General features: G+C 41.2%; 1 protein-coding gene and 1 long non-coding RNA gene across 7 annotated transcripts in view; one reads left to right on the forward strand and one right to left on the reverse strand.

The window, feature by feature from the left end:
• The window catches only part of Ca10 (carbonic anhydrase 10), a 497907-nt gene that overhangs the window by 343830 nt on the left and 139105 nt on the right, over nucleotides 1-14972 (forward strand). The window lies entirely within an intron of this gene.
• On the reverse strand, nucleotides 506-4143 carry LOC110341958. 2 transcript variants are annotated; one of them, XR_002383961.2, is made up of 4 exons: nucleotides 3689-4060; nucleotides 2907-2950; nucleotides 2753-2829; nucleotides 506-2287 (listed from the first exon to the last, which is right to left on the reverse strand). It is a non-coding gene; the product is annotated as an uncharacterized LOC110341958 (long non-coding RNA). The 2 variants fall into 2 exon arrangements; XR_005878392.1 differs by lacking the exon at nucleotides 3689-4060 and adding an exon at nucleotides 4075-4143 and having other exon boundaries at nucleotides 2753-2950.

Below are 14972 nucleotides of genomic sequence, written 5' to 3' on the forward strand. Positions count from 1 at the left end.
CCAGGAAAACAAACTATTTCTTTTTCTCTCTGGTGTCCCATCTAACTTGAAAGAGTGAAGCTAAGAACCAAGGCCAAGTCTCTGAAGACTGAGAGTGCAGAGAGAAATAGAATCAAGTTAATGGAATGTCTAACTTCAGGTCAAAAGTGCCCATGAATTGGAGTAGAGAGAAATCATGAGACTTTCCTGTCCTTCCCTGAGGATTTATTGGCAACTAATGGTAGCTGGAAGAAGTAGGGCCATTTCCCTCAGTGGTGTAGTCACTGGACTAATTGGTAAGGGGACAATCAACAAGGACAGAAATGGTCAAGAGCCAGTAATGGGAGATAAAGATGAGCAAAGCACAGTACAAAAATGTCACATATACAAATGATTATGCATAATTGATATATGCTAACGAAAAGCATTTTCTCAATGCTTTGGCTTTAAATTTGTTTTATTAATTCTTTGAAAATTTCATGCATTCATGCATCAATATATTTTGGTCATATTCACCTCCCTCCTCTCTCTCTTTCAAGATCTACTTCATACCCTATTCCCTCTCAATTTCATGTCATCATTTTGTTTCTAATAACCCACTGAATCCAATTAATGCTGCCCATAGATGCCTGGTGTGGAGCCATCTCCCAGCGCAGTGGGGATGGGGGACACACAGATGGCCCAGTGGGCAAGAACAGAGTCCAGGGTTGGGAATATCACAGGAGAAAAGCTCAAGAGAAGCAAGATGGAGTGAGATGTACCTAGAACTCAACAAGGGAGGGCCACCTTTCTTTTCCAAATGTGTGATTCCCATAGTACATGCCTCACTCCAGATCCCCGCCTGGCTGTGCCCTTTCATTCTACTGGAGTACTCAGTCTGGAACTTCTGAGCAGGAACGCAAAGGCTGCCACCAACACACTGGTCTCCTCTACAAAGTTAAGGAATTCAATCCAGTGTGTTGTGTTTTGCAGGGCATCTGCAACAGATAGAGGCTGTAACTTTCAGTGTGGCTGTTAGTGAATACCTGAGTCATGGGTCAGTTTGACTACTACACCATGTATTTTAAGTATTCATAAACTAATAATCTATGACTTAAACCTGAACCATGTCAAGGAAATGTTAGTGAAAGCTGCAGTGACTTTGTGTTTCTGTAACGTTTTCTTGCTTAGTGTAGCAGTTGTAACAGCTGCCAGCAGTGGAGTAGCCCACCATTGTGCAAAGCCCACTTGCTCCTTACAAAAGATATTATGAGAAGCTCTGAGTTATAGCTTCGTAACAAATCACATTTTTTGCATTTACAGCTGAGTTTAATGAACATTTACTATGACTATCCAATGTGCTATTTAGGAAGTAAGCCCCATATTCTCTTTGAAGATGAGCAAATTGTACATGGCATCTGTCCAAGTATGATGGTGAGGATGAATAGTTTGGCAAAGGACACCTTCATGTCAGAAAGGACTTGTGCTCTTCCGGGAGCCCAGGAGATTTTATTAACTGGGTTGTAATTACTAGACTGCATACTGACATCTGTTGCAGGGAGGACTTGTGTCATTCCCAGGACCAGAGAATGTAGCCTGGGCTTCTCCATAACTGCCTGGCTCTTCCTCCACAGGAAAAGAGGCCACAGCTCTGAAGAAAACTATTTTCTCTGGCCAATGCCAGAACTTCTATATGTATATGAAGCCTGTGAAAGAACTATGTTCATTGTGAAACCTATTTATGGGAGGCTGGATTGCAATTCTTATGCCTGTCATGGCTTCTGTAAGTACTTCCAAAAATACCCTGGCCTGACTCAAGACATGAGCCAGATGCTCCAAATAGTTGCCAGAAGAATGGCTGACTGATCCCAGGTGGCAGATGCTGGCATCAAGGAGTTGGCATTTTTGCTTTTCCCCTCCAGATCCATTTCTAGAACTTGGTGGTTTTGAATATGATTAACATCCGAGGTGCATTGTGGAAGCAAAAGTCTGAGGGATGAGCCTGCAGCTCAGTGGTAGGGAGCACCTACCTAGAAAGCATAAAAACTTTTAAACAGCAAAGACTAATTTAGCAGTTAGCATCATTCTGATGCTATGAGAACATACTCATATATTCCTTACAGCTGCTCTCTAAGATCACACTGCCAGTAAAGTCACTAGGAGTTGAACAGAGCATTTCATTCAGGACACTTGCTAGTAGACTTGCCCAGTACAATTAATATACCAAAAACAATGGGAAGAAACACTCTTATTGTTGTTTTGCCTTTTTATCCTCTGACAAAAGGGGGAAATAGTTGATCCTGTACAGTCCAGTTACTTACAGCTCCCTCTGTGGAGAAAGTTAAAAACATGAGGAAAGTAAATTTAATTAGTTCCGTGGTAATTATTGTCTGACTAAATTATACTTTAAAATTTAATATACCAATCACCACTTAATTAGCAAAGTGAGTCGCGGAGGATAGCCTTATGCTCCTCAGCTAATAAAAACCGGCCAGTAAGCATCACATAAATTCCACTTTTCTTAAAAATAAAGTGTTTCTTAGCTTGTTCCCTCCAGTGCCTGCCCACCCCCATACCACCACCAAACTAAAAGCAGAAATAAGCCTAAGATTTCCCTGTGATTTCCAAATCTGCAGAAATTCTTCACTGCTGAATTAGCCTATAAAGCTGGGGATGGAGACAGGGATGTCAGTCTTTGGAGAGAAGAGGCAGTGTGACTGGAGGTGACGAAGGGTGCATCCAGTCTCTACATACAACACAGATGCACAGGCAGAGACAGGAGGGACCAGTGTACCTGCCATTCTGGAACAGGGCTGTTGGTGGGAGAGACTTTCTTGCAAGAGGGTGGAGAAAGATGCTTCGCTGCAGGACCTGTTGGATACAGCATCTCAGCAATTCTAGAGTTATTTTCCTAAATAGTTCCCAGCCAGACTTCTCCGGTTGCTTACAGATCAGAGGAGTAAATAGGGTCCAGTTCCTGGGAAGCTTCCTTCTATATGATGTCAGGAAAGAGAAGGTGAAAACCAGCTTGTTGTGAGTTAAGCTAATTCCCCCATGGAAAACAAAAATAACCTGTGAATCCTGCAGCCAGAAGGATGTCAGGGGAGGGCTGGCAATATGTTGATGCTCCTACTGCCTGTTACTCTGCACAGAATATCAACAAGATCACTGTTTTATTGCTCTTGGTGGAGAATGGGACACTTGGACACAGGCTGCCTTAGCAGAGTCCAGGAAGCAGTGCTGGCTTGTTTCATGGAAACAGGCACAGGTTACAGAGTTGAATATTGACAGATACCATGTCCTATTGGGCATGGCACAGGCAAAGCTAGGTCCTTCCTGCCTACAGCTGTCAGTGTCATCTGTACATGCGCTGGAGGTGGGGGTGCTCTGTGAATGCCCTTCACCATCTGCCTCTCAAACTGAATCCAGGCTCAGCAATCCACTCTCACTTTAGCCTTAATCCCCAGATGCTCTGTGGCTCAAATATGGGAAGCGTTCTTTTTTTTTTTTAATTTAAGGCACAAATCCTCCAAGCAGAGCCTGCAAAGTACATTATACCCAGTATAAAGGCAATAGCCTGGGAAGAAATTTTTTTCTCACATGGGAAGTGTCTTACATCTACAAGCCAGAGAGATTGACTCTTCCAGGCTTTAGGGATGATCACCTCGGTTAAAATATGCAAAGCCTCTTTGAGCCACACAAAGCATAAAGTGAACTATAGGCAAGATACCATTTGATGTTATCATTCCCGTTTTGCACATAAGAAAATGAGACTCATAAGGTTCAGTAAATGGCCTACTATCCGCTGAGGAGGAACAGACCCAGGATTGAAATCAGGCCTAACCCATTCCTTATCTTTCCCTTTTAGTATGCTGTCTCCTTAAAACAGGTGTAATGAGATGAGAATGATAAGAGTCTGAACTTAGCTTAGTCCCTGCCCAAGTTAAAGCCCATGTTATAAGAGTGTGCTTCTAACTGGAACACAGCCCCAGGATCCTTCCCATGTGGTGTGCCTAGCACTCACTCCCCGTCCATTGTGGATGAAAAATGAAGCTGTTTTACCATCTATGAGTCCATACACTCAGTGCCTAAGCATCCAGACCCTATGGACCATACCTTGCAATCTTGTTGCTCATGATGTTTCACCACTGTTTCCTGAATAATATCTTCAATAGAACTGAAACTGAGACCAGAAAATGCTATGTTTCAGACACAAGCATTGTCCTGGAACAACCCACCCAATGTAGCATGGCTGTGCACGCTGGCATCTCTGTACCAGAATGTTTTCATACAGTAAGAGCTGTTTTACACTACAGTGCCTCTTAATTCTCTATGCTTTTTGCCACTTTATACTCTCTGTATGTATATATATATATATATGTATATATATATGTGTGTGTATATGTATGTATGTGTGTATAGATAGATATGTGTGTATATATATACATATGTCTGTGTGTAACATATATATGTATATATGTATATATGTATGTATATATATATATATATATATATATTAACAGAGGAATCACCCAAAATAGAATACAGACCCCAGGAGAACTCAATGATGCAGGCAATGTATCCACAATTCCACTTCTCTGTCCAGTGTCCACTGTTTCTGAGGACTGTTTCTGGTCACTCTTTCTACCTAATTGCCTGCCTTTCCCTACAAGATAAATCTACTGCTCATGTAAAATTCACATACATGAAAGATAGAGCTGAATAGCCTGTTTTTGTTGGTTTTCCTCTGGTGTGAAAATTAGAAAGCGCATCCATGCTGTTCAGAAACCACAGAAAGCCCACCGACAATGAAGCTATTCTTCTATCTTTCCTAGATGAGACATAAATTGCAAGAAGGAGAAAAGAACTCACCCCAGTCCACAGAGAACACTGCAGATTTTACTGACAAATGAAAGATGGATGGGCTTGTTTTTTATTCTTTCTATTATCTGTCAGTCAACAACTGTGACCACTTGTCACCCAAACAAAAGTGAACACATATGTGGTTTTTCATCCCCTCTTCAGTGCAAACCACCCAAGGCCACAACAAGTGATCTGCTTACTTCTCCCAGTCACATCCCATCACAGGAAAGGAAAGAGATGCCTGAAGGGCTCTGGAGGCAAAAATGTCCTCCTGTTCCCAAGGAAGGTGGAGACAAGACAAGTTCAGCTTTCTGTTCCTACAGAAATAGTACTTGGATTGAGCAGGGTCCCTTTGATGAAACGTATAGGGGGACAGTGGGACAATGCAGGCCAGAGAAACTAGACACCTGAACTGAGCACAAGTGATGGAATCAATGAGTCGACAATGGATTTTTAAAACAAAACAAACAAAAATCATAAATTTAGCAAAAGTGTGAGAACCTAAAATTGAATCTGAAGACAAGAGAATCTTCTTGATTGTGTGGACTTAACTGCAGGTGCCATGAGTTTCTTCAACATGCACCTTATTTAATTGATTCTAAGACAGATTTTTCCATATTTAACATCTCTGAAATTAAGATGCATTTTACAATTAATAACCTGTCATGGCTGTGTTGGTAATGAATTATTTCTAGTTGACATATTAAATAATAGTTCTTGTAATCTATTGCCTCTTATACCTTATAAAATATAATTGACATGGCCAACTACTGTGCTGGATAGCTCCCTAGAAATTATCTTCAAGGTTTCTTTTTTCATTCTTTGTTTATTTTTTGTAGAAGGTTTACTGAACTGTCATAGAAATATGTAAAGTTTCCCATTTCCCTACCTCCTCATCAACACTTGAGATTATCTGACTTTTCCATGGTAACCATCCCAGTAGCTATTTCACCATAGTTTAAATTGAATTTATCTAATGATTAATGAAACCATTTTTACATGAGCTCACCACTTAACCTGAAAACATTCAGAGAGCATTCAACTCTTATTTTGCAACATACTCTGAGCCTTTACCATATTCCAGCCACGTATAAAGCTGGTTGCCTTAATGGCCCCAGTTCTTCAGTCCTCTCTGTGTTCATACTCTTTGCCAAGTAATTTGACAGGCATCTCTCTTGCTGACCCTGGCCTTCTTCCCATAACTTGCTTTGGCCAATGGGAGGCTAGTAGACTGTGCCAAGCAAGTCTGATGGAGGATGAGATTCATGGCACAGGGCCAAATAGTCATAACATCTCAACCAAGACTATCCAAGATCAGTCAGCACCCAGCCAAGACCCTGATATATAAACAAAATCCAGGAAGTTTGGCAAAGCTGCCTAGAAGGTTTGAAGCTCACCACAGATGCTCACACAGCAAATAAAACACATATTACCCAAAAGCTCAAAGACACTTAGACTAACTGTTTCTTTTCACCCACCACTGAGAACTTAGTTGGTTATTTTGCAGGACTGTTCTATGCTCACCACAAGACAGCATCTTAAATGCTGAGGACAGAAGAAAGGAAAGACACAGTTCCTGCCTTCAGGGAACCATAATGACTTAGAGAGGGCAAAAGCATACCAACAGGTAAAGAGGCCTTCAGTGTCTTCTGTGAAGAATATCTGGGCACTCATTTGGCCAGGTATCTATGCAGTGTTTCAGATGAAAAGCAAAGTTTTCTAGTAACCCCTGACCCCAGTTTATCTACCTGATACTTTTGGCAGTCTCCCTTGATGCTCACAGCAGCGTATGCTCTACCCATATCATGTTTCTCCTGGAGCCATTAAAGTGTTTGGTGATGCGCAGACTTTATATAAAATTTTAATTATGAATCTTGGTTGCCCAAATTAGTGTGTTGGCATAACTTTAATTAAAAGTTACTGCTTTCTATACCTCCCAAGTCCTACCCTGATAAATATGGCTTATTATCCTCCCAAATCACTATCTTAAGCCTCTTGTGCCTTCTCCTGCAGTTTTCTTTGAGGTACTTGAAGTAAGCCATACTTTGACTTCTTATTAGTTGCGGTGTAGATTTGAAAGTTCAGAAGCTTCTATGAGCATCCCTTCCATTTTATCACTTTAATATCTTACTATGCTTGCTGTATCTAGGTGGAAAAAGTGGAGAGAGGGGGTAACGTAAGCTGGGTCTCCAAAGTAGACTCTCCTACTCTTTTTTTCTTTCCAAGTTGCAAATCATCTCCTTTGAAATTGTGAGTAACCCTTACCAGGGATATTCTAAGACAGAGGGTTAGCCATTTGGGAAATAGAGGTATTTATTGACCATCTGAAGAAAACTGTGAAACTATATGCCAAAACAAGCACAGATGCATGCATGCAATATTCATGCACTCACAGAAGGCCAACTCTGAAGCATTAAGATCGGTATAAACGTTTAGACATCCTACCCAAATGTAATGGTAGCAGATTTTGAGTTTCTACCATGAGATGGCTAGAGTAAATATTTTTGGTCAAAAAGTGTACATGCCTAGCCAGTTCTGCACATGTTGTATCATGAATATGGAGAAAATAGAAGGGTTTGTTCATCCGTAATGGGCAAAGCAATCTGCACATTAGGAAACAGAAAAATGGAAGAAGCCAAGTAATTTGCTTCATTTCCACAGCCCCAGCTCCATCAGGGTCTTGCTAAAGGCTCAAGGCAAGTGACTTTCACTCCCAGAAATATTGTGTTGTCTTCAGTAAGAAATCCCTGGAAGTCAATATCACTAGTCATTACAAAAACTACATTCAGCTCCCATCCTACCAGTCAGAATGAGAGTCATCAATAAAACAAGTAACATACTGGTAAGGACATGGGCAAAGGAGAACAACTGCTGGTGTGAATGTACACTGGTCCAGTCACTATGGAAATCAATATGAAAGTTCCTCAAAAAACTAAAGCAGATCTACAAAAGGACCAAGCTATACCACTCCTGGGTATTTGCTCAGAAGACTCCAAGTTAATATCTCACAAAAAATATCTGGACATATGTACTTTTCATAGTAGCTAAGCTATACAGCCAAACTAAGGTGTCCTTCCATAGAGGAATTGGATAAGGGAAATGTGGTTTATATGCACAATGGAAAACTTTCAAGAATGGAAAAAGAAGTCTTATGTCCTTTTCAGGAAAACCGATGCAACTAGAGATAGTTATATGAGTTGAATTAAGCCAGTCTAAAAAAACACAAATATTCTTTCTTTCATGTGTGGGTCCTGGATTTTATGTACTTAAAATTCAACATGTATGATGACATGGAAGTAGAAGTAAACCATCTGGAATCATAAAGGAGTGTGATGAGAGGAGGGGCTCAGATAGAAGTTTAGTGTGTATAGGAGAGAGTATACTCCAAGTACATTATATACTTACATAAAGATAGCTATAACTTCCTAGAGTAATAAAATCATGTGTGTGTGTGTGTGTGTGTGTGTGTGAGTGTGTGTGTGTGTGTGTGCGCATGTGTGCAGTCACATGGCTGGGGAGTGGGGAGTTGGGTCAGTCGGTAAGTTTTTTCTTTGTAAACGCAAAGGCTTGATTTTAGTCCCCAGAACCTAGGAGGTCATTAGTCAGAAAGAGAGCAAGACAGGAAGTTGAGAGACTAAAGCAAAGGGGGAAATGATGTAATTTCATATTAATTTCAAATAAATAAAAATACCAATAAAAAGCTGGATGTGGTAACACAAGTTTATAGTCCCCTAGAGAGTAGGAGACCGACAGAGATAGGCTGATTCCTGGGGCATGCTGGCCACCAAGCCTAGTCTACCAGTCTACTGGCCAGTAAGAAATGCTGTCTCAAAAAATGGAGGAGTAGGTGAGACATGAGAAAAGATATTCAAGATTATCTTCTGGGCTCCATATCTCCATATGTATACGCATGCATGTACATTAACAAACACCACACACACACACACACACACACACACACACACACACACACACACACACACCACACACCTACAAAGATAGGCAAGCGTTTGAACTGTTTGATCTATGGTCCCCAAGTGCTCCTCTCTGTTTCCCAGTATAGATATATTACCTTCTTTTCCTGTTTTTATTTTTTGGTGGGGAAGAAGATTTGCCTCAAGTCTTCTGATTCCAGTTCACAGGTTAGGAGTGGGTCCCAGGATCTATGACTTCCAAAAGCTCCCTAAGGAGTTAGTAGATACAGCTGGGTTTAGGAACCTCTGTGTAGGAGTGAACCCCACAAAGCTATCCACCCAACAGGGCGTGGTCAAGGTAGAGATAAAAGGAAGTGAAAGGTAAAGGGCCTTCCCTTTTCTCCTGGAAGCCAGCCACACTTCTAACTCCTGGTCTGTGTCTCTCTCTCTCTCTCTCTCTCTCTCTCTCTCTCTCTCTCTCTCTCTCTCTCTCTCTCTCTCTGGTAAATAAATATATTGTTTTACCTATATAGTATCGAATATCATTATATCTTTGAGAGGAGCCTTCCCGCCAGCCTGGTTCTAGAGCCGCATCAGTACCAAATAAACACACAGGAGGCCATATTCATTATGAAGCTGTTGGCCTTGCTTGTTTCTTACTGGCTAGCTCTGACTTAAGTAATTACCCCATAATTGTTAATCTAAGTATTTCTCTTACCGGAGAATAGGTCCGGGCTTCCTACCCCATGGTGGTTACATCTCTAACTCCGTATGTTTCTCCTTCCCAGAGTCCTCCTGAACTCCTAGTCCCACCTATCTAGATTCCTATTGGCCAGACAGTGCTTTATTGACAAATGCACAGGACTTCCCCCAACATCTCTGAATTATTGATCCTTGGGAAAGGTCACTTCTAACTCCACCACTTCGTGAGTGAGTGTGTGTGTGTGTGTGTGTGTGTGTGTGTGTGTGTGTGTGTGTGTGTGTACCCATTTGCTATGTTTTGGGACAGGTGAGATCTAAAACTGGAGCCCTGAAAACCCACAGGAAATGGCACTTTCCATACTGTGTGGGACAAGTGCATATCCCTTTCCATTATGTCTAGATGCCCTCTGTATCCATTCAGCATGCCAACTGGCTGTCAGCCACCAATAGCTGAGGCTGCCCATGGCAACCTGCCTGCCCCCTGTGATGCTGAAGCTGTACTCTGGAGCTGTGCTGAGGATCTCTGTCTGGGTCTGTCTTCCTTCTGATGGGCAGCTGTTTTAGCAGACACCCTGAGCAGATGCTGTGTGTAGGAACCTTAGTACCTGGAGTGATTCCAAAAGAAAATTATTTATTTAAAGGTTAGGATAAGGACAATAATTGTTAGCAAGGTCATCATTGACATTAAAAAAAACTTTGCTTTATAGAAATACTGTGCTTTATGGAAATAAGTGTCAGTGTCTCTTAACAGCTGTAGGAACTGACTTTGCCTTGACCTTACCAGGCTTTGGTGGCTTTTGCAAAAGTATGGACACTATTGGCTATTGGTGTAGGTGCTGGAGGTTGTGGTAATGGGCAAAACTTCAAGGAGTGGATAGGGGTGGGGTTATGAACAACAGATGCTACACTGCAGGTAGGAGAATGACTTTCCTAAATGGAAGAGCTCTAGGTACCTGGCTACAGGTGGAGAAACCCAAGCAGTAATTTTATGACTATTGTGAACTCAGTGTTAACCTTAGTCTACATGTGTCTAGGATTTGTAGTTGTACCTGAATTATCTGAAAGAGATTAAGATTAGGAAATGCGAAATCTTCTTATCAATTCTACTAATCCAGGCTTTTCAAATCTCTCGTACCTCATAGAATATCAGAATTGGACATGCTGCCCTAGAGTCACCTCAAAACAGCATAGACCTGGCGTTTGCACTTGTGTTTCCTGGGGGTCAAGAGAGCCTGCTGATCATCTGAAGTCTGTCTATCAATGGCCTCTATGTGTGGAAATAACAGTTTGTGATGGGGTGTAAACTCAGGTCAGGATGACACTAATTTCCATAAGATCTTGGGAAGGACACTACCCTTTTTCTGAGTCCCTGTGTACTCTGAAAAAGAGCAGAATCAAAATAAGCTGCCTGGTATTTTCCAGCTATACCATCATCCATGCACAGTCCCAGACTGTGGTCCAACAGTGGCCCTAGAAAAGATAAGAGTCAGGGAATCCCAGTGATTGTGGAAAGAGCATTGGATTCTTTGTGCCCTGGTGCTATTTACTACAAACTTCTGCTCACAACCAGAGTGCAGGTTCCTTTTGTAAGACAAAGTACTCACAAGACATTTGTCAATTGTAAAGAGAAGCTTTTTCCTTGAGAGAAGCCTTCCCGCCAGCCTGGTTCCAGAGCCGCATCAGTCCCAAATAAACACACAGGAGGCTATATTAACCATGAAACTGTTGGCCTTGCTTGTTTCTTACTGGCTAGCTCTGACTTAAGTAATCACCCCATAATTGTTGATCTAAGTATCTCTCTTACCGGAGAATAGTTCCGGGCTTCCTACCCCATGGCGTTACATCATGACTCCCTGTGTTTCTCCTACCCAGAGTCCTTCTGGACTCCTAGTCCCTCCTATCTTGGTTCCCTATTGGCTCAACAGTGCTTTATTGACATAATCACAGGACCTCCCATTTTGGCTTCTAGAAAATTTTTTTATGCTACAGTTTTCTTTACTTTGATTCTCCTCAACTCATTTATCCCATCAAAATGCATTTTTAAAGAAAACATTGGGACTTGATACATTCAAAAGCATTAGCACCTGTTCACCCTTGTTTCTTCCTGGAGCTTAGCCAGGCACAGATCACCTTGTACCTCCCAGGGGTCAGCCTTGGTCTTTGTCAATGATGGACAGATACAGGAGAAGCTATTTTTAGTAAGAGCACTCGGGTCCTTCTCTCCTGAAGGAAACTGAAGCCAAGAAACACAGACCTGCAACAAAGGCACCTTTATTCTGTTAACATAATATGAACCTCAGTCACCCACAACTCTTACAGCCACCACATTCTGGCTCATTAACTCTCCTGACTGCTTCCGTGTGATGGGAAATTCCCCTTGTATCTTTTTCTCTGGCTAAAAGTCTTTCCAAAATGTGTTAAATCAATTGTTCTGCTTTGGTAACTGTAACATGGTAGTGAGAATCAAATGGGGGGGTTGTTTTTGTTTGTTTGTTTGTTTGTTTGTTTTTTAAATGGCTACACCACCTCAAGGCCATCACTACAAATGTTGGTCCTGATCTGATTATGTAGGTGGTGTCAGAAACAGCTCCAAATATCAAGAGAAGTTCCGGGAGGGTTCTATGGAAGTTCAGCTTTGGAAATAAAGAGGAAAATGAGCATTTACTGAGCAGATACTGTCTGGAAAACTCTGGGCTGGATAGCCAGCATGCATCCCATCACCTTTTCCACACTGTGGGACATCATGTCCTTTTACAACAAATGACACTGAGTTTTTGGAAGTTAAGACTGCCTAGAATTCTGGATCCGAACCCAGGTCCATACAGATATGCCTATATGCCCTCTATTCCTCGTAGCTTGGTTCTCCTTTCCAATGTCGAACTAGTAAATCCATTCTTACATACTGTAAGTCTTGGGCAATCCTTTCTTTGTAGAGCCAAAGTCACATACCTGAGTGCTTATCCAAGGGAAATAAAATGAGTACACTGAAAAGATCTCTGCACCCCTATGTTTAAGTAGACCAGGAGCCAAGAAACTGAATTGACCTAAGTGATATAGAGGAAAATGTAACATCATGAAAATGTTTAGCATTTTTAAAAATGGGATAAGGGACAATATTCATGGCAATGTGGATGAACTTGGAGGATTGAAAGCATGCAAAATAACAAAAACATAAAGACAAATCTTACATGACCTTAATTGTATGCAAAATGCAACGTTCACTCTCAGAAGCCTAGAGAGTAAATAGAAATTATAAGATGCTGGGGAAGGCAGGCAGGAAGAAGGTTAGGGAGGAACAGGCCAAGGAGTAGAAGTTGCAGTGAGATAGAAAGAATAAATTCTGGCTGGAATTAATAATGATGTGCTATTTATTTAAAAATATACCACCAGAGAATCTTTTGAATATTCTCATCTCAAAAACAAAAAAAGAAATATTTTTTGAGACAGGTAGAATAGCTGTTCTGATGTGGTCATCATTCATTTTATATGCATCGAAACATCACAGCATGCCCCAGAAATCTGTATAATTATTGTACGTCAATCACAAAACAACCTAAAAAAGCTACATAAATGAAAATTCTCTTTAAGGTGAGTAGTTTTATATGTTTTTCTTTATAGGCATGGAGATAATCTGAGTTAAACTGTGATAAATCTATTTCCCGTGTTGCCTTATCTATATTTTAAATTTCTTTGCTTTTTTTTCCTCTACTTTTTCCACTCCATTATAAATTTTCTGTATTTGGTTTTGAAATTCTGATGATATCTAATCCAGTGCCTTTCATAACAATCCTCAACAAATATTTATTGAAATGAGAAAATGTATATGGCTGCATGCTATATTTAGTGCGTATATAAAATACATTATACTCATTTGGTTTTATTTGCTTGATATCAATTATTAAATAGGGTGCAATTTAATTTGAGGTACAGAGTAAGGCTTCTTGACTAGGAAGATGTCTCTAAAAGCACAATACAAAAATTAAAATTAATATGAAACAGTGGTGTGAGCCTAGTAGCCCACAGGAAAATGATCTCTCTTCCTTTATCACCTTTATCACCAATTAGATGTATGACCTTGAGCCAAGCATGGGACATCTCTGGCCTCAGTTTTCTAACAGCAAAATGGAGATGGGACCCTTCCAATTGTGTTCCTTGTAGCTCAGTCTTTTATATCTATATTTGTGGATGCTCAGGGTACATAAGCCTTGCTTATAGGCTCATTCTTAATAACAGAGGCAGAAACAAACTAAATGACTACCTTATCCTCTTGTGGCATTCAAGAAATTCAAGGTGACTGGTATAATTAACTCTCTCTATGGGCCTTGTGAACCCCAATGAAATCCTGGCAGAAAAAGCAGTTGTTTTAATTTGCAAATATCTGTCCTGCCTAGTTCAATCTGGCCTTCCTCCCAACAAGAACGGGGCAGCTGCTGCCTTTGCAGAGGCAGGCCACTCAGTCACCGTTGGCTGCGCAGTATAATGTACACAAAGAGGAAAGGACTCGGAAAGCAAATCCCCTTCAGATTGCACTGGACGGTCCACAGTCTAAGCACGCAAGGCATTGGAAAGCAGATGGAGGCACAGCAGGTAGACACATGATCACCCACACTGACTGAATGGTTGACAAAGAAATGAGATGCAATGAGGGAAAGTGTGGGGAGCATCACACATCTGTCTAAAGACACGGGAACAGAAATTGTCCTTCCTCTACCAGTACCATGTGGGTCCGTGTCCTGATTTACCATTCAGCAGTGTGTCCTGTGTCCATCGCCCAGGAAGACATGTTTATTACCACGCCATAACAGATTTCTCTACATTCTGCCTCTGCTCAAACTCTGGTTCTCCCATCTCAACCAGTAGTTCAACACAAGGTAAAACCTGGCTTCTAAGGGGAATCCAACATCCCAGGTTTGCAGCAAGTTTGAGGTTATTGGGGATGGGGTGCAGCTTTGGACTATTATTTACTTTTGCTGAAATACATACCCTCTCTCTCTTCCCTTTTGTCTGTGTTAATCCATAGTGCAGAGAAATAATGCTAGGAACATGGTATGCAGCCTTGTGGTCTCCATAATGGGCATGTTGTTTTATTTTCCCAAACATAGCCACTAGTTGAATGGAAGTTGACAGGAAATCCAGGCCCTGGAAGTTCTCTGCCCAGCACTGTCTTTACTCCCTTTACCTTCAGTTAATTTAAACCTTGAACAAGCATTCCCACCATTTCCACTCTGATTCAAGACGTGCTGGATTCTCATCATGGGCCATGCAAAGAGAAAAAGGATGGAACACAATAGGACTTGACTAAAGTGACCCAAGTCGTGAACGTCTCTCCATGTACCTTGTGACACATGCAGAAAACCCTGGAATGGTTTGGACTCTTAGCTACAGAATGCAGAGCAGTTTTCCATTCTGTCTGATGATCTGGGTTTTTGATCGCTTTTCTGTTTTCAAATACATGAAAGCAGACTAGCAACCCATCAATTTCCTTTTGATTTGAAAATAATAGCATGCTATGGTGATTGTTTTACACAAATCCAG

The sequence above is a fragment of the Mesocricetus auratus genome, unplaced genomic scaffold (assembly GCF_017639785.1).
Source record: "Mesocricetus auratus isolate SY011 unplaced genomic scaffold, BCM_Maur_2.0 Super-Scaffold_100007, whole genome shotgun sequence".
In the NCBI taxonomy this organism is placed as follows: Eukaryota; Metazoa; Chordata; class Mammalia; order Rodentia; family Cricetidae; genus Mesocricetus; species Mesocricetus auratus.